This window comes from Coregonus clupeaformis, chromosome 10, assembly GCF_020615455.1.
Source record: "Coregonus clupeaformis isolate EN_2021a chromosome 10, ASM2061545v1, whole genome shotgun sequence".
NCBI lineage: Eukaryota > Metazoa > Chordata > Actinopteri > Salmoniformes > Salmonidae > Coregonus > Coregonus clupeaformis.
The window spans coordinates 52,103,614-52,129,143 of NC_059201.1; the positions used below are offsets into that span (position 1 = coordinate 52,103,614).

The window sequence follows — 25,530 nt, forward strand, 5'->3', positions numbered from 1 at the left end:
CATGTAAAAGCCTCCATTGTCTGCGTTGCCTTAATATTATATGCCCACGGGGAGCGATTAGGGTGCCTGTAACAGTATTTAGACATTTTAGACAATTTAAAACAAGTTGTTTCATTTTGATCAGAATTTTAAGCTGCATCAATAGTGAATGTAATCTTGCTTATTGACTACATTTGGCATGTCCATGGATCAGACATGGCAGACATGATGTAATTTACAGTAAGCCTAGCCCCTATATCAGTGCGAATGTTTAACAATATACTGTATTTCCATATTGAAGCCATGCAATTAGGCTTCTTACAATGTGGACTGCAAACATGTTCAACATATTTAGCTAAGATGGGATAGGCCTACATACATTTTGTTATTTCATTTTAATAGGATATTTAACAAACTAGGCTATAATGGACTAACATTCTAATTGGAGTTGATGACAACGCAATATATAAAATACTGTAAATACACAACTTGAAGCAACCACATATTTAGCCATGGAGCACATTCTGATTGGCCAGTGAAGGATCAAGCCTCAACACACCTACAACTTGTTAATTAATCAAAACCCAGCCCTTTCGCGCTACCACCAGCTACTGCGCCCATAATTCCGGTTGTGAAAATAGCTAAAATATTTGACACACCCCCAAAATTATAGCGCTACCGCCAGATTTTCCATTTCATTAGGTTAGTTAAAATAGAGCCCTGTATGTGTTAATGTCACATCCCAGGTCTTAGTGAGGTGGTCATCTTTAAGTGACCCCAGGCCCAGCCACACATACACACAGGCTCTCAGTCTGTCTCTACATGGGATCCTCAGCAGTCTTCAGCTTTTCAATAATTAAGCTGTAAGGGGAGTGGTCAGCTCCGGTATAATTACTGCCAGTGGGTGAAAGGGTCCTCTCCCAAGGACAAGATGGGACAAGACTTACAGGGCTGCAGGCTTGGAAAGGACATGACGCCGTTATGACATGACACTGACCATGGACATGACTGTTGTTGGACATCAAGGTTCATTTCAATTGGGGTGTCATTGCACAGGGGATACTAGTAATAGTTTACAGTCAGAGAATTCATTCACTTTTTTATAAAGATATATAAAAAAAAATTACGGCTGATGCTCCGTGGTCAGAGGCAATATGACGGCCGCCCTTTGCGCATGGCCGACATTCGTTATGGTGTCCCGTGCTTTATGTAGTTGAAATACTGTAGTCACTATGTTGTCACAGACTTTACTGTCACAGCAGTACCACCAACTGTGCAGTAATTCTGCTTACATAGGAACGTCAATAATTGACTTCATTTTCATAAAGAAAATCAATATTTGACCCTATTGTTGCTTCGTTAATTACCGAGTTTACACTCTAAACGACATGGTGACAGAAACAGCTTTGCATACCTGCTTATGTTGCTAAATTGAACGGAGAGCATTGAATCAATATAGGCCCTACAATATTATGTTCCAGTAATATACATACTAGTGTTTTCCTAGAGAAATCCGTATAATTTCAAGTCAAAAGTAATTCCCAAACCTCTACACAATACCTCAACAATTCCAATCTTGTGTTTGCATTTTCTTGACATGGAGCAGAAGCAATGGATTAGCCATATTGTCAGCTGTGGTGAGACTGCAACTCCTCATGTTGGGCTCATAACAGTATGAGATAGTTTGCCATAAACTGACATGGTGTGCCATACGTGGTCATGACAGACCTTGACGTATCATTGTAGCATATAGTTGCATTTTGCTTGCTTTATGACTTTTTAGTTTTGAGTCCTTCCCCTCTCTCTACCAGTGTCCTCCAAAATGAAAGTCAGTGGGAGCTACGTCAAAACGCTAATGTGTCAGATACGTCGGAACACAAGTTACTGTAATCTTGAGCATAATGAATTGTGTTGAGCTGCTGTTTTCCCGCTACCCTTCGTCGCACACCTCAAGGCAGAGACATCAGAGGCTGGGGAAGAAAGCGACATGTTTGATAGCAGCTGATTAGTTTCTGTTCGCTTCCCCTAGATTGTAAGGAGTACTTCTGAAGTTATGAAGTTTGTTGATGGAAAAGCTAGGTGCCTTCATCTTTCACGCTCCCTCCAAACTAGCTTAACATAATTTACCACCCATAGGGGAGAGTGGGGTATGTTGAGTCATTTTTACATTCAGGATCACTACGACAAGGGAAATGCATGTAAAAATATTTTTTTTTCAACTTAGCTTGTCCAAAGAAAGTGGTATTTTGGCACAACTACAGGACAGGGCAAGTTGAGCCGCCTACACATTTCTGTACTGAATTAATTATTACCACAACCTTTTTAAAACCATGTCTAACATGGACCTCATATTGAAGCTTATAGAGACCCCAACTGTTGTATATAACAGTTTTAAACAAGCTACTTTGGTTTAGATACAAACATCATGAAACCTATAACACATTCATTTGAGTTTGTGAAAATCAGTTTTTTGGACCTAACTTGCTTACCACTTTTTCCATGTGGTTTCATCTCTCACAGATTCCATGAAATTATGACCTCTTCCTAAATCTTTGGTCACATGATTCATTTTGTGTATAGTTTCCTAGAAACAAGGGGTCGCTCAACTAGCCCTTTGACTCTACTTACCACACTCTCCCCTACGTAGGTAGTGAGCAATTGATTACACAAATACTACCTGGTATCTCGACTCAGGATATGACCCAGATGCAGACACAGGAGGTGGATAATTCGATTCTCCAAATATTTATTAACACCAAGGGGCAGGTCGAGGGCAGGCAGAGGTTCGTAATCCAAGGCAGAGTCAATAAGGGACAGAACGGCAGGCAGGCTCAGGACAGGCAGAAAGGTCGGTACCGGGAAGACGAACTGGCAACAGACAAACAGAAAATGCAGGTTTAAATACAAAGGGGATAATGGGGGTGGAGACAAGCACAAGACAGGTGAAACAGATCAGGGTGTGACAACCTGGTATAATGTAAACATGTTTGAAGATCTATGTTATTTCTCTTGATAAGAGGCTATCTGGCATACAAATGTTATATCTCTTTTAAGTCAAATCCAAGTGATCATATTCCTCAACCATTGCAGTCTGTGTACTAATGTTTTTAAACAGCAGTGGAAAACACTTAGAAACAGCTTGTGTCTGACATTTTGTTTCCAGAGAGGAAAACATAACTGATTAATTTTGAACAGACAGGTGATACGCTTATACTGGATGAGAATGCGGCGGCTACTGCTTAAAATATTCCCAGTGGTGTTCATTTACAGTTAATTGATAGTTGAGGTCTATGAAGAGATACACATTAAATCATAGCCAATAGGTCTGCTTATAGGGTTGCATGCCATTTAAGAAACAAGCCTCATAAGTCTTTTAGCTTCCTGCAACTGAAACACACAGAAATTAATAATTAAAGTGGAAATATGCTTAACTCATATTACCTTACTTAAGGCATTATTATTTTAAAGGCACTTTAACTTCCCAATCTTTAGAAGTTAAAGCTCGAGTCCTTAATTGAAGCAATAACAAAGCGGACACCCCGCCTCTGTTTTGGTTGGGAGCTTTTGTGAAAGAGCACAGATAGAAAGATATGGCATATAAAAGAAAACCGGATGGACATCATGAAAATGATCGGAGAGGTTGAGAGTAGAGGAAGTTCAGGAGTAAAAACAAACAAAATATAATTATTGTAAAATTGACTGTGTCCATAAAATGTAGATAGCTGGAAGTAGAGGCCTAAGCATTGTTGTTCACTAGTTTACTACAAGTAGGGAAAGGGTGGTGGGGTTGGAAAGTAATAAAGGGGAATATATATATTTGTTTAAAGGATATGTATGTATGTATGTATGTATGTATGTATGTATGTATGTATGTATGTATGTATGTATTTGTGTATGTGTGTATATATATGTGTATATATACATATATATATATATATATATACACTGCTCAAAAAAAATAAAGGGAACAATAAAATAACACATCCTAGATCTGAATGAATGAAATAATCTTATTAAATACTTTTTTCTTTACATAGTTGAATGTGCTGACAACAAAATCACACAAAAATTATCAATGGAAATCAAATGTATCAACCCATGGAGGTCTGGATTTGGAGTCACCCTCAAAATTAAAGTGGAAAACCACACTACAGGCTGATCCAACTTTGATGTAATGTCCTTAAAACAAGTCAAAATGAGGCTCAGTAGTGTGTGTGGCCTCCACTTGCCTGTATGACCTCCCTACAACGCCTGGGCATGCTCCTGATGAGGTGGCGGATGGTCTCCTGAGGGATCTCCTCCCAGACCTGGACTAAAGCATCAGCCAACTCCTGGACAGTCTGTGGTGCAACGTGGCGTTGGTGGATGGAGCGAGACATGATGTCCCAGATGTGCTCAATTGGATTCAGGTCTGGGGAACGGGCGGGCCAGTCCATAGCATCAATGCCTTCCTCTTGCAGGAACTGCTGACACACTCCAGCCACATGAGGTCTAGCATTGTCTTGCATTAGGAGGAACCCAGGGCCAACCGCACCAGCATTGGTCTCACAAGGGGTCTGAGGATCTCATCTCGGTACCTAATGGCAGTCAGGCTACCTCTGGCAAGCACATGGAGGGCTGTGTGGCCCCCCAAAGAAATGCCACCCCACACCATGACTGACCCACCGCCAAACCGGTCATGCTGGAGGATGTTGCAGGCAGCAGAACGTTCTCCACGGCGTCTCCAGACTCTGTCACGTCTGTCACATGTGCTCAGTGTGAACCTGCTTTCGTTTGTGAAGAGCACAGGGCGCCAGTGGCGAATTTGCCAATCTTGGTGTTCTCTGGCAAATGCCAAACGTACTGCACGGTGTTGGGCTGTAAGCACAACCCCCACCTGTGGACGTCGGGCCCTCATACCACCCTCATGGAGTCAGCAGACACATGCACATTTGTGGCCTGCTGGAGGTCATTTTGCAGGGCTCTGGCAGTGCTCCTCCTGCTCCTCCTTGCACAAAGGCAGAGGTAGCGGTCCTGCTGCTGGGTTGTTGCCCTCCTACGGCCTCCTCCACGTCTCCTGATGTACTGGCCTGTCTCCTGGTAGCGCCTCCATGCTCTGGACACTACGCTGACAGACACTGCAAACCTTCTTGCCACAGCTCGCATTGATGTGCCATCCTGGATGAGCTGCACTACCTGAGCCACTTGTGTGGGTTGTAGACTCCGTCTCATGCTACCACTAGAGTGAAAGCACCGCCAGCATTCAAAAGTGACCAAAACATCAGCCAGGAAGCATAGGAACTGAGAAGTGGTCTGTGGTCACCACCTGCAGAACCACTTCTTTATTGGGGGTGTCTTGCTAATTGCCTATAATTTCCACCTGTTCTCTATTCCATTTGCACAACAGCATGTGAAATGTATTGTCAATCAGTGTTGCTTCCTAAGTGGACAGTTTGATTTCACAGAAGTGTGATTGACTTGGAGTTACATTGTGTTGTTTAAGTGTTCCCTTTATTTTTTGAGCAGTGAATATATATATATATATATATATATATATATATATATATATATATATATATATATATATATATGTATGTGTATGTATGTATGTATACATATATATATATATATATAAACATGGGGGATTGGAAGTGATGCAGACAACTACATTGATGGAAGTTACAATCTATCTACAATATTAAGCTGATCTACAAACAAACCCCCCCCCCCCCCCACCCCCCAAAAAAAATAAAAAGAGCAGAGGAATGGGCCTGGAGAAATGTAACTACTCTCAAATACATAGACAAAGCTATGGATGCAAGGACTGACCATCCATTATATCAAATTGATAGTTTTACCCATGTTTTGAGGCTATACAGTGTTTGTTTACATTTACTTTGTTTACAAACATTGGAGTAAAACAAGCTTATATTATGGGTTTTGATGGGGTACGACAGTTGAATTAAGCTCATGAGGCATTTATAAGTTATATTCTTCAAGAATCAATGGGTATATGTCATTAATTTATATGTGCAAAAATGGATGTAGCAACTAAGGATTCTAGCTTTAAATACAGTAGTAAATGCTTACTCCTCTAGTTATTTACTCTTATTTACAATCCCATTGTGTTACAGTGAGATCCAACGTATTGGGACAGTGACACATGTTTTGTTGTTTTGGCTCTGTACTCCAGCACTTGGATTTTAAATGATACTTTATTAATTTGAGGGTATTTTCATCCATATCGGGTGAACCGTTTAGAAATTCCCCCCATTTTAGGGGACCAAAAGTATTGGGACAAATTCACTGTGTATTAAAGTAGTAGAACGTTTAGTATTTGGTCCCATATTCATAGCAGGCAATAACTACATCAAGCTTGTGACTCTACAAATTTGTTGGATGCATTTGCTGTTTGTTTGGTTGTGTTTCAGATTATTTTGTGCCCAATAGAAATGAATGGTACATAATGTACTGTATTGTGTCATTTTGGAGTCACTTTTATTGTAAATAAGAATAGAATATGTTTCTAAACACTTCTACATTAATGTGGATGCTACCATGATTACGACTAATCCTGAATGAGAACATTAGAGGCATAAATATCATACCCCCCTCCCCTCCAAAATGCTAACCTCCCCTATTATTGTTATGGTGAGAGGATATTATGTCTTGGGGGTATGATATTTGTGCGTCTAACTTTCTCACTCATCTTTATTCACAATTAATTCAGGACTATCCGTAATCATGGTAGCATCCACATTAATGTAGAAGTGTTTAGAAACATATTATTTACATTTGACATTTTAGTCATTTAGCAGACGCTCTTATCCAGAGCGACTTACAGTTAGTGAATGCATTCCTTTTTTTTTCATACATATTATATTCTTATTTGCAATAAAAGTAACTCCAAAATGACACAATACATTATGTACCATTCATTTCTATTGGGCACAAAATAATCTGAAACACAACCAAAACAATCAGCAAATGCATCCAAAAAGTATGTACAGTCACAAGCTTAATGTAGTCATTGCGTGCTATGAATATGGGACCAAATACTTAACTTTTTAACTTGTCCCAATACTTTTGGTCCCCTAAAATGGGGGGACCATGTCCAAAAAGTGCTGTAATTTCTAGACGGTTCAGCCGATATGGATGAAAATACAGTCTGCACTTTAACTGTATAGTCATTGTATAATTTCAAATCCAAAGTGCTGGAGTACAGAGCCAAAACAACAAAAATGTGTCACTCTCCCAATACTTTTGGAGCTCACTGTATGTACCTGATAAATCACAACCAACAGGTTCATATGTCTGATCAACTGTCTGACCATGCCATGTAATACCTGTCCTAATCGGCCATTGGCAGCTCCTGGACGTCTCTGGTATTTCTTCATCTGGTAAGGATGAATCTTATAATGAGATTTGTAAATGACCTGACAGGCTTAGTTACATTGTTATCACCTGCTTAGTCTTACCATGACGTGTCACCTCAGGTAATAGGTGTCCCTGCAGTCTGGTTTTAATGGTGTTAATGGTATCTGTTTTGTTGACATAGGTTTGTTGTCTTGTTTGTTATAGGGTGTTGTATTTGAGGATTATAGTACTCCTGAGTGGCGCAGTGGTCTAAGGCACTGCATCGCAGTGCAAACTGTGCCACTAGAGATCCTGGTTCGAATCCAGGCTCTGTCGCAGCCGGCCGCGACCGGGAGACTCATGGGCGGCGCACAATTGGCCCAGCGTCGTCCAGGGTAGGGGAGGGAATGGCCGGCAGGGATGTAGTTCAGTTGATAGAGCATGGCGTTTGCAACGCCAGGGTTGTGGGTTCGATTCCCACGGGGGGCCAGTATAAAAAATATATGTATTCACTAACTGTAAGTCGCTCTGGATAAGAGCGTCTGCTAAATGACTAAAAAAAAATATATATATATATATATAGATCCACTGAAGTCTTCCCCTTGTCAAGATCGTTTGATCTGATTACGATGGAGAGCTGCAGCAAGTGTGAACATGCATAAATGCATGTAAGAGCACGTGTCTTGTGCTTAGTGTGTGTGAATGCTAGTATTTGCGCTTGAGTGCATGTACTGTATATGTACAGCATTTGAGTGTGTTTATTCAAGTTTGTGTGTGTTTGTATAAGAGTGCTAATCTCTGTGTGTGTGTGCGTGCTTTTATGAGTGTGTGTATGCTGCGTGTATCCAATGTAACTGTTTGTTATTTTGTTCTGTTCTCAAGCAGAAGTGCATTAATAGTGTATGACTAAATACAAAGCAAAACAACAACAAACAAAAAGCTACACTTAAATATTCCCTCTGCTTTCTGCCCAAGTTGTATCCTTTGTTTACCACCTCAAAAGAGACAATGCACATTTGAAATATGTTTGATATATTTTTTAAATGAACAACTAACTCATGCCATTGATTTGCACATTGGAATTAAAATAATCTAATTGATTGAGAGGGTCCATTGAAGAGACAGTCTCTTTGAATTCATTTCCTGATCCAGGAGAATAGCTGTCTTGCTGTTGAAGTTGAAAATCTGGTCCGTTGTGAAAAATGTTTTACATAGTCTGTGGGAAACTGTATTCCATGTTCCGTCTCTTGATATTAGTGTCGGGAGAACCGTTGTGCAAACCTCAGCATGTGGTTGAGTGCTGTGAAGAACCTTACTCACACACACACACAGACACAGACACAGACACAGACACAGACACACAGACAGACAGACAGACAGACAGACAGACAGAAAGAAAGAAAGAAAGAAAGAAAGAAAGAAAGAAAGAAAGAAAGAAAGAAAGAAAGAAAGAAAGAAAGAAAGAAAGAAAGAAAGAAAGAAAGAAAGAAAGAAAGAAAGAAAGAAAGAAAGAAAGAAAGAAAGAAAGAAAGAGCCAGGTGGTATGGCAAGTGCCAGACCTGGCTAGCTCCCCTCAAGAGTGCAGTCTGTAATGTGAGCTGCCCGTTAGAATAACTTATTTATCCCAAAAGCTTCCTTGCCCGACGGACACATGGAACTGTGCCCAAAACACACTTTGTAAGATGTTGATATTCCGTGAGACTGTAAAAAAATATAATTATGCTTTCAAAGTCACTTCTACTGTCAAAAAGAAACGTTTCTATAGACAGGTCTGTAACGAACCCTGTTTGTTTGTGAACAACCAAGCCTAGCCTATCCTGAACTGAAGCAATAGTCCCTCTTGTTGACAAAGACAAATATAGACTGATAATTTGTTATTAATATTGCCTAACCTTTTATTCCTTCCTCAACTCAGGGAAAATTATGTTGTGAGGTTGTTTTGCCAATTTCAAGCTGTGGCCACCATCTAACTTCTTCTTCTTTTTCTATGGTGTTATGGCTGTCCCAAACATTCGTCAGATGTGCATGCCACCACCTACTATGTGGGCTGTGTCTGCCTACTGTTCTGGAGTGTGAATTCATTACATTTTGTGACAAACAGGAGGGAGAAAGGACGAGGAACAGGGAAGAAAAATTGCCCTACCAACTAACCCGACACCCTTCAAAACCTCACCACTATTCCACTAGTTGGCCTTGGAGGACGGGACACTATCGTTCAACACACCTTGTAACTATTCTGCAGTAAAATCTCGTACACCCAAGTGCTTCTATGCGGCTGCCACCACAACATTGATTTTCTGTGATTTACGTTCCATTTCTGTGGAACGGTTGATCAGTCTACTCATCGACGCCCTCTGTGGAATATACAAGGTATTGAGGCAGTACTTGCTCGCGCCCCGGTCGCTCACATTGCCAGACACATAGAGGCAGGCTTCTCTCTGGAAGCCTCGAGCTGCATTCTTCTTCATTCACACGAAGGGAGGCGCAGTGGTGAGCACACTAGTACTCCGTGACAAGAGTGGAAATGTCCTCAAGTTTTGGAATTTAACCACATTGGCTATGATATCTTACCCAAGGATCACTTGAATTTGTAAGTACCCAGAGGAGTTGATGCGTTCTTTGAACGAGATAAACGGTTATTTTGGTTTGAAACATTTGGGTGTTTTCGCTCTCATGTTGCGAGTTTGGTATCGGATGTTTTTTTTGTCTACTTTCTGATAGGAGGACCTCTGCGTAGCGTCTGACGAGTTTATGGAGCTTGTGATTTCAAAACATACCGGTCCTTTTCGGGGTTACCAAAGCGCAACCCGTTTATTTACCTGTGAATTGAACTTCTTCACAAACAGTCTTGGATGCGCGTCCAAATGTTATTCTATGTAATTCAATCAATTCAAGAGTTGATCAACACCAAAGTCTCACAGTGGAAAACTGCGGATATTGGAGCGTTGGCAAGGGTTGTGTGTGTTCGGTGTGTGGATGTATCCCTTTACTGTTCTACAAGCAGATAGGCTACTTGAATTAACTGAGCAGAAGCAGAATTCAAGCTTACATCTCGAGACTTATTGTACTCTAGCCTATTTTATTGCTGTTCACCCAGGTTTTATTATAGGATACATCCTATCCTAACAGCCTTATATCAATATTGTTTTTCTATTCGAAAAAACACATGGGCAAGGACCTATAGTTCAACGGTGAATGGAAAAGCAAACTATTGGTTACCTCATTGAAAAGGGAATGCTCTTGCATTGCCTGTTTGAGAAGGAATGCCTCCATAGACTATATAATTATAGCCATTCACTGACACACTGTCGCCTGGAAAACTGTCTTGGGCGGTGAGTGGGGACACTGGGGAAGGAGGCATGTGTGGCTCATACATGGCTTTACATTGTAATTCGTTGCATGCTCTCACATATGGGGTTATTTAATAGGGCTATTTCTTAGTCGTTCTATGCTATTAAATGGACAGAAGGGAATGTAGCATATCTCAAGGGACCTAGTGCAGCTTTGTAAAAAAAAAAAAATCGATTCCCCTATTGGCTCTAAAATAATTAGAAATGGTGTGTGAAAAGAGCGTTAATCTGCTAACGAATGAGAGGCAATTTGTATGCTTTGTTATTCGACAGCAATTGTAATTCCCTATTGAGGAGTAATAGAAGAACGAAGGTTGTCTGTGGGTGTGTTGGTCTACGCATTGGATGTCATCTATTGAATATGCTCTCATACTATTTGAGTTGTCTTTAATAGTTTTTCAGTATAATTCTGGTAAGCAAATTACACATGACCCACCCCCCTCCTCAACATATAGCGTTCACCAATTTAAAGGCCTACACATTTATTCTCCGTTTCCCCTGACCAAATTTGAATGTATATTATTTAAATATGTTGTAAGCTGATTTCTTGCCCGTTGGCCTTTGCCCTCAGTTTTACAATTTAGGCAACAGACATTGGCTTGGTGGTTAAAGGCTACGACACCCATTCACATGTAAATGATGAAGGATCTCAAGCGTGACATGTTTTTTTAGTAGGAGGTACTAGTTGAATGTGACTGTCGCTAAGTCATCGGATCGGCATGGCTTCTGCTCGTAAATCACTGACAGACGGGTTGGTCTTCTAGCCACTTAAAATAGTGTCAATCCACTGCGAATTAATTGTAGCCTAGTCTACACAGATCATTGCGGCTACAATGTTTAAATTCTGTAGAGTTTTATTCAAAGTAGATACAATGTATCTGAATGACACTTTGGTATGAATGATGTTCGCACGCTGGTGTTTTTCAATCCAATTTCCTCGCCCATCTTTCATATCGAGCCCTTAACTCACCTGTATGTCTAGCCTGAAGACTCCGGCATAAATTAGCATTTGGGATTGGGAAAGTTTCCTCTCACCATCTCTACAAACCAGAATGTTGAATACAGTTATATTTGAATTTAGGCCTACTTTACGGTTGTCCGTGCGGTTGGTCCTTTTGCAGGTATGAATGTGAGACAATATATCCACAGGAAAGTATAATTAAATGCACTTTTCAAAGCGCTGGTAGTGCGTTCAGATTTCTATCACCTGAATCATGCACACAATATGAAAATACACGCACGGGACTCGTGCATACTTGCCGAGCTGGTGCACTAATTTACATTCTTCTGTGCATGGTTCAGGTGATAGAAATCTGAATGCACTACCAGCGCTTTGAAAAGGTGATTTTAATTGTACTTTCCTGTGGATATATTGTTTCGTATTCCTAACTGCAAATGTACCAAGCACACTGACAACCGGTAAAGTAAGTAAAAAATATAATTGTCGGTCTTGTGAGGAAATGTTTCTAACAAATGTATGGCAATAATCTGACTGTGATTAATGCCAAGATGATAGACAATCTTCTGTGGTGAATTTGATGAATTGAACCTGAAGTTTTGCTTGATAAAATCAATGTCTAGTAAGGTTATTTATTTATTCTTAGCAATTCCATAAAGCAGTAGCCCATATGGACATCTCTGTGTGTTGTTGTATTGTGACTCCATGGCTTGCTCTGTCATCAATGGATTAAGTGTGGGTCCTCATGTTTTGTCTTTTAGCCTATGTGTCTCCAGTATGGCATTGCAAATAACTCTGGCAGAAAATTACAAGCAATCCACCCTCTACATTTTCTGACGCAAATCTACTCTCCATAGACCAGTGATGAAGTTAAATTATTTTGTAGCTGTCCTACTATCCTGCACTATGCTAGGGCTGGCCATTCACTGATCAAGTGTTGATATCAACTGGAATGAGGAATAACCATTATTATGCGTACATGCTGCAGTTGACCTACTGTCTAACTCGATTCTGTAGGGCTAATGGGCTTTATAAAGTGACTCAATAGTCAGTACCTCCCTCCAGTGTATGTGCGTAGTGTGTGTGTGTGTGTGTTATGTTTGTGTGTGAGTGGACTTGGCAGAAGACTGCTACTTTAACCGTCCCCTTGACTGGCAAACATTTTAAACCGGTGTGACAACCTCATCCTGAGGTATTCTCTCTCTCCTGCTGTTTCTTTCTCTCTCCTCCTCTCATTCTCCCACTGTTGCTTTCCCTCCTCTCTTCCTCGCAGTCTCTCCCTCTTTCTTCCCCCTCTATCTCCTTCTCGTTCCTCCTGTCAGGGCTGTGTGTGTTTCTCCGTCTGAGGAGTGCACCTGCTTTCATCACCGGAGCCACTATGACGTTCCGAGTTACGACACCCTGGCACGATTCCCACATTTCGGAATCTCCGCTTCCCCCTCTCTCTGTTCTGACTTCTCTGTTAATTGTTGGTTTCGGCTCATTAGGACATATCCACCGCTGTTCCGGTCCAATCCGCGGTGGTATCTGCGATATTCCTGGCATGCCAGCCCAGGCTGCTCTATTTAGGCTCGCTCTTGGCTCTCTCAAGGATGAAGTGTTTAGCGGGAGTGTAAAAGGAGACCTTTTTACCAATGTGAGTTTGTCATAGAGAGGCAGCGGGATGCCATGCCAGTGGTTTAATTTCCCCTTGAAGGTGATTGAGGACTTTCTCAATGGAGCATACTGAAATATCTGCTTTCCATATACGTACCAGTGGAGATGGGTTGTCGTTTTTGCTTCTTCCTCTCTTTCATCTTTAGCCCGTCCCTCACTTTTTCCTCCCTCTGTTCCTCCCCTCCTCTCTTGTCTTCCCTCCTCTCATTCTCCTTTTGCTTCCCTCCCTGTACTGTCTCCCTATAGTTACTCTCCGTCTGTCTCTCTCTCTCAACGTTATAACCACCCTTCCTCCGTTCCCTCTCCCATCTTTCCATCTCCTTCTCTCTCTTTTTGAACATTGTGACTCTGTCTCTCTGGGGTTCCCTGCTGCCCCTGGGCTAGGAACCACTCAGCGCAGCAGTGATATTAAAAAGCACTAAAGAGGCCAGCAGTGAAGGGGCTTGTCTGAGGGCCCTGCCACACCACGGTCGCCAACACCTCAGCTAGCGGGAGGAATAGGCCCACGAGTAATAGAGAAATATAACTCTCTCCAATACAAACCTCCCAAGGCCTGTCAGGCATACTGACGGACTGAGTGACTGACTGTTCGATGGGAATGACCTTGAATTTAGTCGGCAGTGTGCAGTCGTGGTGCCAGTGCATCAGACCACGTCATTGTATCTGTTCTACCACACAATGCCTTTCTATCTGAACATTCTGTAACGTTGCATCCTCTTGAACAGACCCCAGGATGGATAACCCTGGCCTTATCAAATCAATACACAAGTTGCCCCCCTCCACCTTCAAGTAAAAATGTAATAATGCAAATATTCCCACTAGGGACACAGAATGGTAGAACAATTGTTTCAAGCGAGCTGTTATTTTGGAAACCGGCCCAAGTTTCTTTCTGCTGCACTCGTCCAACCGAGCTGTCTGATAAATGTTCTCTCCTTTCCCAGTTTATTCTTATCGCTCACTTTTAACACATTTTCAAAAGACCCCTCCCCCCGCTTCCACCTCTCACTGCCTGCCGAAGTGACACCTGCTCGGGCCTGTTTTTGAAGCAGGCACTAAAAAGGGCACTTGCATCAAGACGACAAATAAAATGTAAAAACTCTGCGATTCTGTAACTATCATAAGTCCGCCACTCCCTTATCTGGCTGCAAATTTTAAGTAAACCAAATAGACCAGAGTGATGCTATGACTGGCACTCTTCACTTGCCTGGATTCAAATAGTTGTAGATCCATTTAGTTGAAAATGTAGCTTAGTATAGAAATATTGACTGAAGTAGGGTATGAAAAATAACTGTTGGTTCTTTACGGTCTGACTCCACCTACTGAAAGGACCAGGCCGTCCGATTGGTTGGTCTGTCTGTCAGTGGTCTTCAAGTTCTTACCCAGTCAGTCTGTTTTAGTTTGATCGTCTGTAGAGAACCGCGTCTGTGGGTATTTCTCAATATGCACTCTACCATGTTCCACACTCTCATGCTCCAAGTGCATTCTCCGAGGACGTTCTCTTGAGGACGAGAGTGTGGAGAAGGCATAAAACATTTCATTTGAGAAGCACTCCCCCTACTGTATTACTTCACGCTGCATCTCCCCAATTCACTGAACCTTCTTCCAGCCAGGACAATGGCAACAATAGAGACGAAACAAGATGTACACAAAGCAAATGTTTTACTTCATGATTATCAGCTATATATATATATATATATATATGTGTGTGAATCGTAATCTAGCTAGCCAGCTAGCTAGTTAAACAGGCAAAAATGACCTAAAACTAATGTTATGCAAGGTAGATGTCAATTCTTCGTGGGTAGCTAGCTAACAATTATTCGTGGCTAGCCAGTTTGCCCTGTTGACTTACTATGGACTTACCCATTCACTGAACCTTCCTTCTTCTAGCCAGGACAATGGCAATAGAGACGAAAGAAGATCTACACAAAGCAAACGTTTTACTTCATAACTATCAGCTATCGTAATAATGTAGCTAACCAGATAGTATAACAGGCAAAAATGACCTAAAACCAAATTGTTATCCAAGGTAATGTCAATTCTTCGTGGGTATCTAGCTAACAATTCTTTGTGGCTATCTGCCTAGCTAACAGTAGTAGTACAACCTACAGTGGGTGTTGTAGGCAGGTGAAAATGTCAATTAACACAGCATGTATTTATTAACGTATCAAGGTAAAATATTGTGGTCAGGCATCATATGAGATGTGAATAGGCAACATTTCATTCCGAAGTCAGTTTATTTTCTCTCGCTTCAGCGCAAATAATGGCTGCCATTAATTTCAAGAACATTTCCATCATTTCTACATGGTTGCATCATATTTCTTTGCATACTTTCCCTTGAAGCTTGCATCGATGCATGCTTAAAAATATGTACAAACGGAGTACGCGTTCGAGAAGTGCCCTCCGTGCTCCGTTTCACATACTTTGATTTGGACTCATGCTCCGACCCTCCCGTGCTCCAATTTGCGTGCTCGGAGCACGGTAGTATGCATTTTGAGAAACACCCTGTGTGTGTGTGTGTGTGTGTGTGTGTGTTCAAGTGTGCTCTCACAGTATGTCCTCCTTGACATTCTCCATGATGACATGTCACAGCCTCTCTCCACTTTATGAGGGTATTAGATGGCATATGGCCCACATGCTATTGAGAGCCACATTTGGATTGGCTGATAAGCAACAAGCTCTGTCTCACGTCAGAATTAGACGTTCATCCATGTTTCTCAAACGTCAAATTTCAAAGTTGTTCCAAACGTCAAATTTCGAAGTGTTTGGTTACTTCTCTGTATTGTTCCAAGGTTAAGGTTAGGCATTAACTCCAAATTCTTAAGGTTAGGTATTAACTCAGAGTGGTCAAGGTAAGGGTTCAAGTTTGGGATAGGCTTTAAACAAAAATATATATCGCTGGATATGAACAAGTAACCTTTGGAACCACAGGCAGGTGCATACCCCCTTCCGCCATCCCCGTCCACAACGCCCTAGCAAAACCAAAGCCTACTTGAAGGTAACCGCGCTCACTGTTGCCCCTAGTGGACAGTTTCCACGTCATCTCCTGATGTCCTCAGACACGGATGGACGTCGAATACTGACTTGTATCACGGGTGACCTGCCTGCTGATAAGAAGTTAACCCCCTCAGAACTACAGAATTGGTAATAGTTACAAGTACCCAGCTGCTCAGATCAAATGCACCCATGGCAGTAACCCTTGCTTTACCTTTGACCTCCTAGGCCTGTGTCAAAACCAAAACGTGCTACAAACAGCCTCAGCAGATAACCAAAGTTACCTTCTTGGCATTCTAGCACACTGCAGCATTCTGTACTCCCTCATACTAACCAAGACGAGTGTTTCACCCACCATTGTAGCTACAGTATATTGCCCCCCAAGAGTTTGGCTTCTATTGATTTTAATTGACAGTTTTGATGCTATGGGGGCGTTCACTGGGAAATAATCCAAGGGAAAGACTGACCTAGACACCTATTGGCCCACCAAACGACAAAAACGTTTCCCTTCTTCCTCCGCTGAGGGGACAGTCAATGGAGCCGTCCAGGAAGTGTATCGATCAGGAAGTCACCGGTCAAAGTTACCGTCCAGATGTTGAGCAATCGCCCACCTGCAGTAAACTCGCCTGAAGCCTGAGCCTTGTTCAGTAGGGCACACTGTAAAAAAAGTTTTTTTTAACAGAAAACAGGACTGAGTGTTTCTTATTGGACAGGTCCAGGTAGACCCCCCCCTGCCCCCACCCCCCTCATTCTGTTTAATTCCATTTGGTGCTTAATGAACATGATCCTGGATTTCGCATGGCATGGTTGTTGGTGACATTCAAGTTTAATTCAGGAAGTGCAAGTCATCCTCCAGAGTAAATTTTTTATTAATGCTAAATCAATCCCTGAATTTCCAAAAACAGTGCACGTAGGCCTTTATGAAAATTGAATATTGTTGGTAGAATACACTTATTGTTGACAATGGTGTTTTCTAAAGGATGTGGGAGACTAGTGGTTGTTTGTACTGCTCAGTGGAGTCTGTCAGCCTCTTCAGGCATGTTTGGCGTGTTTAATGAGAGCCACTGTGGGAGAGGAGGCGGCACACTGAGCAAAGCAAAGTATGTGTGTGTTTGTTCGGCCGGCACACAATTTGTGTGTGTGCATCTATAGGTGTGTACTGTGCACGTATAGGTAACATAGCTAAAAAGGCCTTTGTGTGTGTGTCCATTCCTATGTTTAATATAAGCTTTACCCTCTCTCCATTGTGGGGATTTTTTTTAAAACTAGGAATAGTTTACAATAAGCACACAGGCTTTTATTGTTGTGATTTGTGTTAATGGTGCGGCGGGCTCACTTCATAATTGCTTGTCTCTTCTCCTTCTCTCTATTGCTCCTCTCCTCTCCCTGCAGTGCAGTATCTGTCTTGGCACTGTCCCTCTCATCATATCTGTTCTATTTACCGAGGGGAATTTAAATAATTAATTTGCCTGCCTGTAAATAAGAATAATAGAATGCGCTGCTGGCCCTTTAAGAGAGCCACTTGCCCAGGGAAAACATGGCCGCCAGCGAGGCTATAAATCAGGTGTGGTGTTGCGACATAAATGGGAGACCGGCACTCACCCCTCCCTGTTAGCGGAAGAAAGGCTAATTTAACGGAGGTCAACAGCGACGCTTTGCCCTCAGGCGGTTTGTGTGTGAGGCAGAGTGAGCAAGAGTGTGTGATTGTACCTGGCATACACGCATGCACACCACCCACTCTGAAGTCAACACCTGTGTGTTTACCAGATGTAGATAAGTGTTCATTTATTCATTTTGTTTACTGTCTGTTTTCCCCTGAGTGCTTGGAAGTGGACTGCTTCAGGCTAGTTTGGCCTTGGCGTGTGTGTGTGTGTGTGTGTGTGTTGTGAAATGAAATGAAATGAAGTGGGCAGTCACGTCAGTGAAATAGCCTAGTTGATACCAACTAGCTGTGTTGATGGTTAGCTAAATTCATTCAAGGGTGTGGAAGTAGGCTACAGCCACTGGAAGATTCTATTTTTTCCCAGTGGAAGACTCCATTTTTTATTTCCATTGGTGTAGTTTGGAATCACTAGTTCATGTTCCAGGTTCTCACTTCCAGAGCTAAACTCCCAGTGACTTTTTGCTCTTAATCTCTCTGTTGTGTCCCTCGGCCTGAGGAATAGCTGGAATTCCAGGCACCGACGGCTCCACTGAGCGAGCTGTAGATAAACTTTAGATAAGAACACGCCGTGAAGCTGGAGCACGGTCAGAGGTTGAGTGATAAAAGGTGCTATGTGGTAAGAAGCACCCTCCCCCACCCCAACTCCACTCAAGAGAAGGGTTTCTCAACTCCAGTCACGCCGAGGGACCTGCACTTTTTTTTGTTCTAACTCAGCACCAACAGATTCAACTAGTCATGAAGCCGTTGAGTAGTTAAATCAGACGTGTTAGTGTGGGGCTGAAACTAAAATGTACACACCCTGGGGGGCTTCCTGCAGGACTGATGTTGAGACATGCTCTCTAGACTAAAACATGTAGGCCTATGTCACCACAAGCCCTTCCCTTCTATCTAGCCCCCTTTGTCAACGCTCTCTTTTGTCTGTGTGTGAAAGGGTTAAAGAGACAGAAATGATGAGCCCGCCACTAGTCTTGCTTCCATTGTACGTCTGCATTGTGCCGTAGCGTAGCATGTCGACCACATATATGTTACCGTCTGGTGACATGTTGGAAGGAGACCCACAGCTGTTGCACATATTTGTTCTGTTCCAGCACAGCTGATTCATTTGGTAAATTAATCATCAATCCCATTAGTTGAATCTCAGGTGTACTACAGCTGAAATATAATAAATATATGCAGTGGCTGTGTGTCCCTGAGGAACGGATTGGGAAATGCTTTGTTAACCAACTGATGCTAATGCTCCATTAGCCAAAGTTCTCAGGAGTTTTGGAAGCTCTGTCTTGTGGTTCTCCTCTCGAGGGAAACAGGCTTCAGGATCATAACATTTTACATTTACATTTTAGGCATTTAGCAGACGCTCTTATCCAGAGCGACTTACAGTATTGAGCGCATACTTTTTCGTACTGGTCCCCCGTGGGAATCGAACCCACAACCCTGGCATTGCATGCACCATGCTCCACCCCCCCCACCTTTCCTCCATCCCTCCCTCCTGCACTTCTCTTTTACCTTAGCTTGTTAAGTGAAAAGCCACTCCAACCATGTTGTGCAGAACATTGCCTACGCTAATTCCTTTAGCAGACCTGGGCCAGCCGCGTAGCCTAAACGCTAACCCAGCGGGGGATATCACTCTGTGGCTGGGGGGGGGGCTTTTATTAGTCCCTCCTCAACCCCCCGGGGAGTTGAGTTAGTAGGCAGGGCCTGGGACTAGGACTCTGGGAATAATTATTGCTGGCGAGACAATGCGGGAATGGGCGGAGAGTGGGAGGAGGGCTGGGAGGACTGAAGAGAGGGCCGAGAGTGAGGGCAGAAGGGTAAGAGGGGGGTCAAAGGTTAAACAGATCCCTCTTTAAGGTGGGGGGATGGTGGATAGTTTATTGGCAGGGGGACCCCTCCCTCGCTGCTCTACAAGGCAGGATTAGCTACAATGGGAAGGAGGGGGAGGCTTGGTTAAATGTGCCCCCACATTGCTGTCATGATGGCTCCAGTTGTGCTCGGTGGCCTTTGAGGTCAGGACTATACCAGCTCACAGGGAAAGGGGGTGGAGGAAGCAGGATAACATAACATCAGACTTCTCAGTGTTAGTCATTGCTGGTTCAGTGATTCAAGGCTATTTTTGCACAAGCATGCTCCACCCTTTCAGATGGCAGTGTTGATTTTGTTAAGGTGTGACACTTCAGGAAAGCAGATGAAGGCCGTATGATTCAGTCTAATCAGGCAACGGGTTTCTATTGTCGAGCGCCACATTCCAATTAAATGGGGTGTGTAACTTGTGACTGGTGCGATGTGCTGACCAGTGTAAGGCTGAGAGGAGTTCCTTCCTTTCTCTCTTTCCCTCCCTCTCTCCGTCCCTCCGTTCCCCTATCCACCATTCCCATGGTGCATGAGGAATGCGGTTGTTCCAGTTGATCGGCCCGTCATCTATTTTTACCTCTGTGTGACCTCCTTTAGCTCTTAGAATGGGCCTGTCATGGCCTTTGGCATGTCATGAGACTCTGACTGACGGCTGTGTTGCGGTTTTGTCCGACTGCCAGAGCAGAGGGGTGTGTGTCTTTTAGTGAGGTGAAATGTTCCGAACGTTGCAGAAAGAAATGGAATGTATAGGGCGGATTCCCTGTTCTACATCACACGCAACCATATCTGTATGATACATTTCTATCTGGAAGTTCTGTAACATTGCACCCTCCTGAACAGGACCCTGGATCGACCGTGAAGATGGGAGTTGTAGGATTAAGCAAAGTCTGTCTTACGTTCAGGTTCACCCAGTTAACGCAGAAGAACAAGACATGAAAATGGGCTTGTCAGTTTCGTTTAACGCTCTAACCTCCTGATTCAAGTTTATTTGATCTATGCCTGTTGAACGCGAACAGAACACGTTTCAAAGGAGTTACTCACTCTATTCCAATGGCATGACACAATCCGTTTGAGCTCATTCAAGAGGCCCACCTCTTTCTTGCCCTTATGAATTGACAGTGCAATCAGAACTTGGCATAGGCACAGACATTTTAAGCTACAAAATCCAGAAGACTGAACTAGTTTTAGGACTGTTGTAATTTCAGGAACAAGAAAGCTGGGGTGTTCGTTTAGGTGGGTAACGGGGAATTTCAACAAAACTACGCCCATCCACCTCAGCCAGGAAAGAGAGGAGAGGAGGATAGGAGAGGAGCGAAAGGGAGGGAACTTGGCAGCGTAGCTAGTTCAGCTCTCTGCACGAAGCTTATCGGGAGCGTTGTTCTGGAGAAGACCAGTTTTTATGTGTGTGTGTGTGTGGGCAGGGCAGGGGGAGGCTGACAAAACCGATGGAGAGAGCTGACTCAAACTTTAATCAAGCCCTCATCCAGCTATCGGAACAGCTGCTGCCACCCTGGTGTCTAGACAGATGTTAGGGGTGTTTTAGCCGGAAAGTTTTGTTATTTCGGGGAAGATTGAAACAAACCACCCACCCCCTCTCCAGAGGAGTTTATGGGATTAGTATTTAGGGTGGCTATTTTGGTGGCAGCGGTGGGATCTTTCTGGAAAGCTGCAGGCCAGTGTGTTAACAATGGAATATCAGTTGTAGGCGAATTCTGGTAGATGGATAGACTAGACTCCCCCATTAAGAATGAGAGGGAGACCGAGAGGCAGAGACGAACATTCACCCATGCACACACCTAGATACCTGGAGACACACACAGAGACATGCTTCCACACACTTTATCAGAGATATTGACCCATGCCTTTTTCCTATTGGATACATTCTAGCTGAAGTGCTGAGTACCTGTCTGCAGCCCCCACGCTATGTATATACACACACACTCACTCACTCTTTGGAGTCTCTCTCCTTGCACAGTTACCACCTGAATGTCAATGGATCAATGAGAAACAGGGAGTTGTAGTAGAGGATCCTGGGACAGAGGACAAACTGGCATTACACCACGCTTGGAGCCGTCTGGGTGTTAGCCCAGCGTACTCACTAGCCAATCCATAGTTTATCATTTGATTCAGAACTAATTGACATTGTGAAAAGGTTGACTTGGCTTAGCTCAAGCTGTTGTTATTTCCGTCTCCCATACCCCTGTCTTCTCTAATCTTGTCAAACAATAAAACATTGATCACAGAAAGAGTGATGATGTTGCATGCTTGCTGCCTATGTTTTTGATCAAGGCAGTGAGAGAGTGCTTACAGCACGGGGCTCTGCCTCGAGTGAGTGCCTCTTCAGTGAAAAGCTGCCCCTGCAACTCTCTCTCTCCCTCAACCTCTTTCGCTCTCCCTCTCTCTCTGACCTTGCATTGGTGTGTGTTGATGAGTGTGGAGTGGAGACGTGTGTGAGAAAGAGAGATTGAGAGGGAGAGCTCCATTTGTTGTGTAAATGCAGCACGCCATTAATTGACTGCCTGCCTCCCTGCCTCTCCTTCAGCGGCTGAACCCTGGCCTCCGTGGGTCCAGCCCCCGGAATGTGTGTGTGGGGCTACCCTCTTTTTCTCCCTCAGGGGCAGTGATGGCAGCTTGCCAGGGGAAGGATGGGCACCACTCACTCCTCCCCCTTTACTCTCTTTCTCTCTCGCTTGCTCGTGGTTCATGAAATAATATAGGCCTGGATACTTTAGTGAGCATGCTGCTAATGCACACTGACTATTGCCACTGGTCTCTTGCACTAATACCATGTCTAGCCGTGTTTCAGGCTGGGCACTGTCCCTAACTGCATCACTGGTGTCACACTCCAATGGTAACGCTAATGCTACCCTCAGCTGTTTGGCCTACTGGTTTTGATTCTAGCTTTAGCATTAGCACTATGAGAGCTGTTGGCTCGCTAGATCAGACCCACATGTAGTGTTATGTAAAAGACTGATAGCCCAATGTAAGGATGTGACCTTTTCACTCCCAATCCCTCTCTCTCTGCCCGACTCGGCCCTGGTGGAGCAACAGATGTGCACAACCGCGCATGCAAGTAAAACAGATTTTGTCGTTCCAGATGTAGTTTCCTGTCTGTGTTGCTGTTGTGTAAGAAAAAGTGTGATGCAGCTGAATCTTCTAATTGTGTGAGGTTGTTTTTGTCTGCAGGCCTTGCTTGAGGACAACTAGATGCTACATAGTGCTATATTAAGAAAAGACTCAGGGAATGGAGCCATCAGTTTACCTTCTGTGTCAGACAAACACTGTACTCTCCCGACCTCTTGTTTCCCACGAACACCCATTGTATTCCTGAGGTAAACAGTCCCGCGGCACCCTGGAGCGGAAAAGCCAAACAAAAACCTGGTACTCAGGATTGCTACAGTGTGTTTAACACTAGACACATGCACACAAAGGACTAGACGACTGTGTCTGGTGAACCGCAAAGGTAAACAATACAACTGTGTGAGAGAAAGTGAAGCATGCCATCACAATAGCAGTTACTGTATTATGGTAGTCATTAAAGGGACAGTTCACTAGAGCTGACCCCATTTAGTCGACTGGTCGATTGTTTGGTCAATAGGCTGTTGGTCGACCGAGATTTCTTTAGTCGAACAGTTGCAAATTGATACTTTTTTTCCTGGTGCGCAAGACAAAGACAACTATATGTTTGGTGCCCTACAGCGGACTAATCCATTGCGGAGGCCACAGGCACAGTCCATCACTCTAAGATGTGTGTTACTGAAATTGCAAATGGTTATATTATGCAAGAATAATGGTGCAACACTAATAAATATTATTTTATAACAATTAGGCTTTCTACCGCGATGGATAGCAGTCGCTGAATTGGCGCCTTTCTCTATATGTTGCTATGTGAATAATAGCAAAGTTAACCAGCATATTGGTTTTTAGAACAATGCGGAGGAGGCAGCAGCGGAGTGAGGAGGCGAGGAAAAAGGCCTTGCCTTAATTGTCTTAAGAAAATTGAGGAGAGAGGAAACCCCAACTTATAATCAATTACCTAACTGTTAAATGTGCCTGGCTTTATAAATCATCTATATATCGACAGAAATAAGACCGATCCTGCTTCTGTTGCCTGTTTGAGTGTTTGTTAAATAGCCTACTGATTCTGTGAGCAACAAGCCTCATTCAACTGCAAAGTGTCGGATAAAGCAATTTCACAAATTCGGCTGTTGTTAATTTTTGTTAAGCTGTAATAAAGGCTTAAAAGAAACGTTAGAACAGACTCTGTGGTATTACTTCTAATTTAATTTGTGTTTACACCTGTTTGTCATACATAATATGCATGCAGTTCTCACTCCTATACCCTCCTGTTTCTTGATCTCCTTCTTATTGTTGTCATTACAATTATTATCATCATCATTATAATAACAAATGTAATTATCATTAGTAGGCTTCTTATAGTAGCAGCCTTGTATAACCACCGTCGAGCTGTAGGCCTAAGAGCGCGTCCTGTTTAGTCTTAATACCGTAACTTACTTAGGCCTATATTTCAATATATAGGCTACTGTATCAATCAATCAATCCATCAGTCATTCATTCATGTCATCACACAGCATATTTACATTTACGTCATTTAGCAGACGCTCTTATCCAGAGCGACTTACAGTTAGTGAATACACACATATATACATATATATATATATATATATATATATTTATTTATTTATTTTTATACTGGCCCCCCGTGGGAAACGAACCCACAACCCTGGCGTTGCAAACGCCATGATCTATCAACTGAGCTACATCCCTGCCGGCCATTCCCTCCCCTACCCTGGACGACGCTGGGCCAAATGTGCGCCGCCCATGAGTCTCCCGGTCGCGGCCGGCTGCGACAGAGCCTGGATTCGAACCAGGATCTCTAGTGGCACAGTTAGCACTGCGATGCAGTGCCTTAGACCACTGCGCCACTCAGGAGCCCATATGAGTCAATCATGCTTTGAAATGCAATAAAGCATTTTAGTTTTAAAATGAAATAACAAAGGAAGCTTTGGATAATTAGCCTTAACAATAAATAAACCGCAATTCACAAATGAATGCAACTGTTTTTAGTCTTTGCTCTAATAAAGGCTTTACAAAATTTTTTTTAACTTGTTGGAGCAGACTCTCTGGTATATTTATCATTTATTTAATGTTTACACTGTTCTAAATGGTCCGAAATAATAATAATATTGTGATCTAACATAACCTGTTTGGCACACAATACTCAAGCTGCGCTTGCTCCTATACACTCCTTTTTCTTGATCTCCAATAGTTTCCACAACTAAGTCAAATGTCTTCCACACATCTGACTTCCCCTTTCACTCCTGAGCAACCAGTAAACATTCCCCCGTTTTGTGTTTATTTGTCACGTACTCCACATCCATTTTGCTGTCACGTGTTACGGTGTTCGGAGTTTGTTATAACAAACAGTACTGGTCAAAAGTTTGGACACCTACTCATTCCAGGGTTTTTCTTTATTTTTACTATTTTCTACATTGTAAAATAATAGTGAAGACATCAAAACTATTAAATAACACATATGGAATCATGTAGTAACCATTAAAAAAAACAAAACAAATCAAAACATATTTTATATTTGAGATTCTTCAAAGTAGCCACCCTTTGCCTTTGACAGCTTTGCACACTCTTGGCATTCTCTCAAACAGCTTCATGAGGTAGTCACCTGGAATGTATTTCAATTAACAGGTGTGCCTTGTTAAAAGTTAATTTGT

General features: G+C 42.8%; 1 protein-coding gene across 2 annotated transcripts in view; it reads left to right on the forward strand.

Annotated features, from left to right (window-relative positions):
* The first annotated feature begins 9,791 nt into the window (after positions 1 to 9,791).
* LOC121575525 (plexin-A1) overlaps positions 9,792 to 25,530 on the forward strand; it is a 257,731-nt gene continuing 241,992 nt past the window's right edge. For both annotated transcript variants that reach the window (XM_041888680.2, XM_041888681.2), the window contains exon 1: positions 9,792 to 9,904. The gene's annotated coding sequence lies outside the window, so the exon portion shown is untranslated. The remainder of the gene's footprint in view (positions 9,905 to 25,530) is intronic.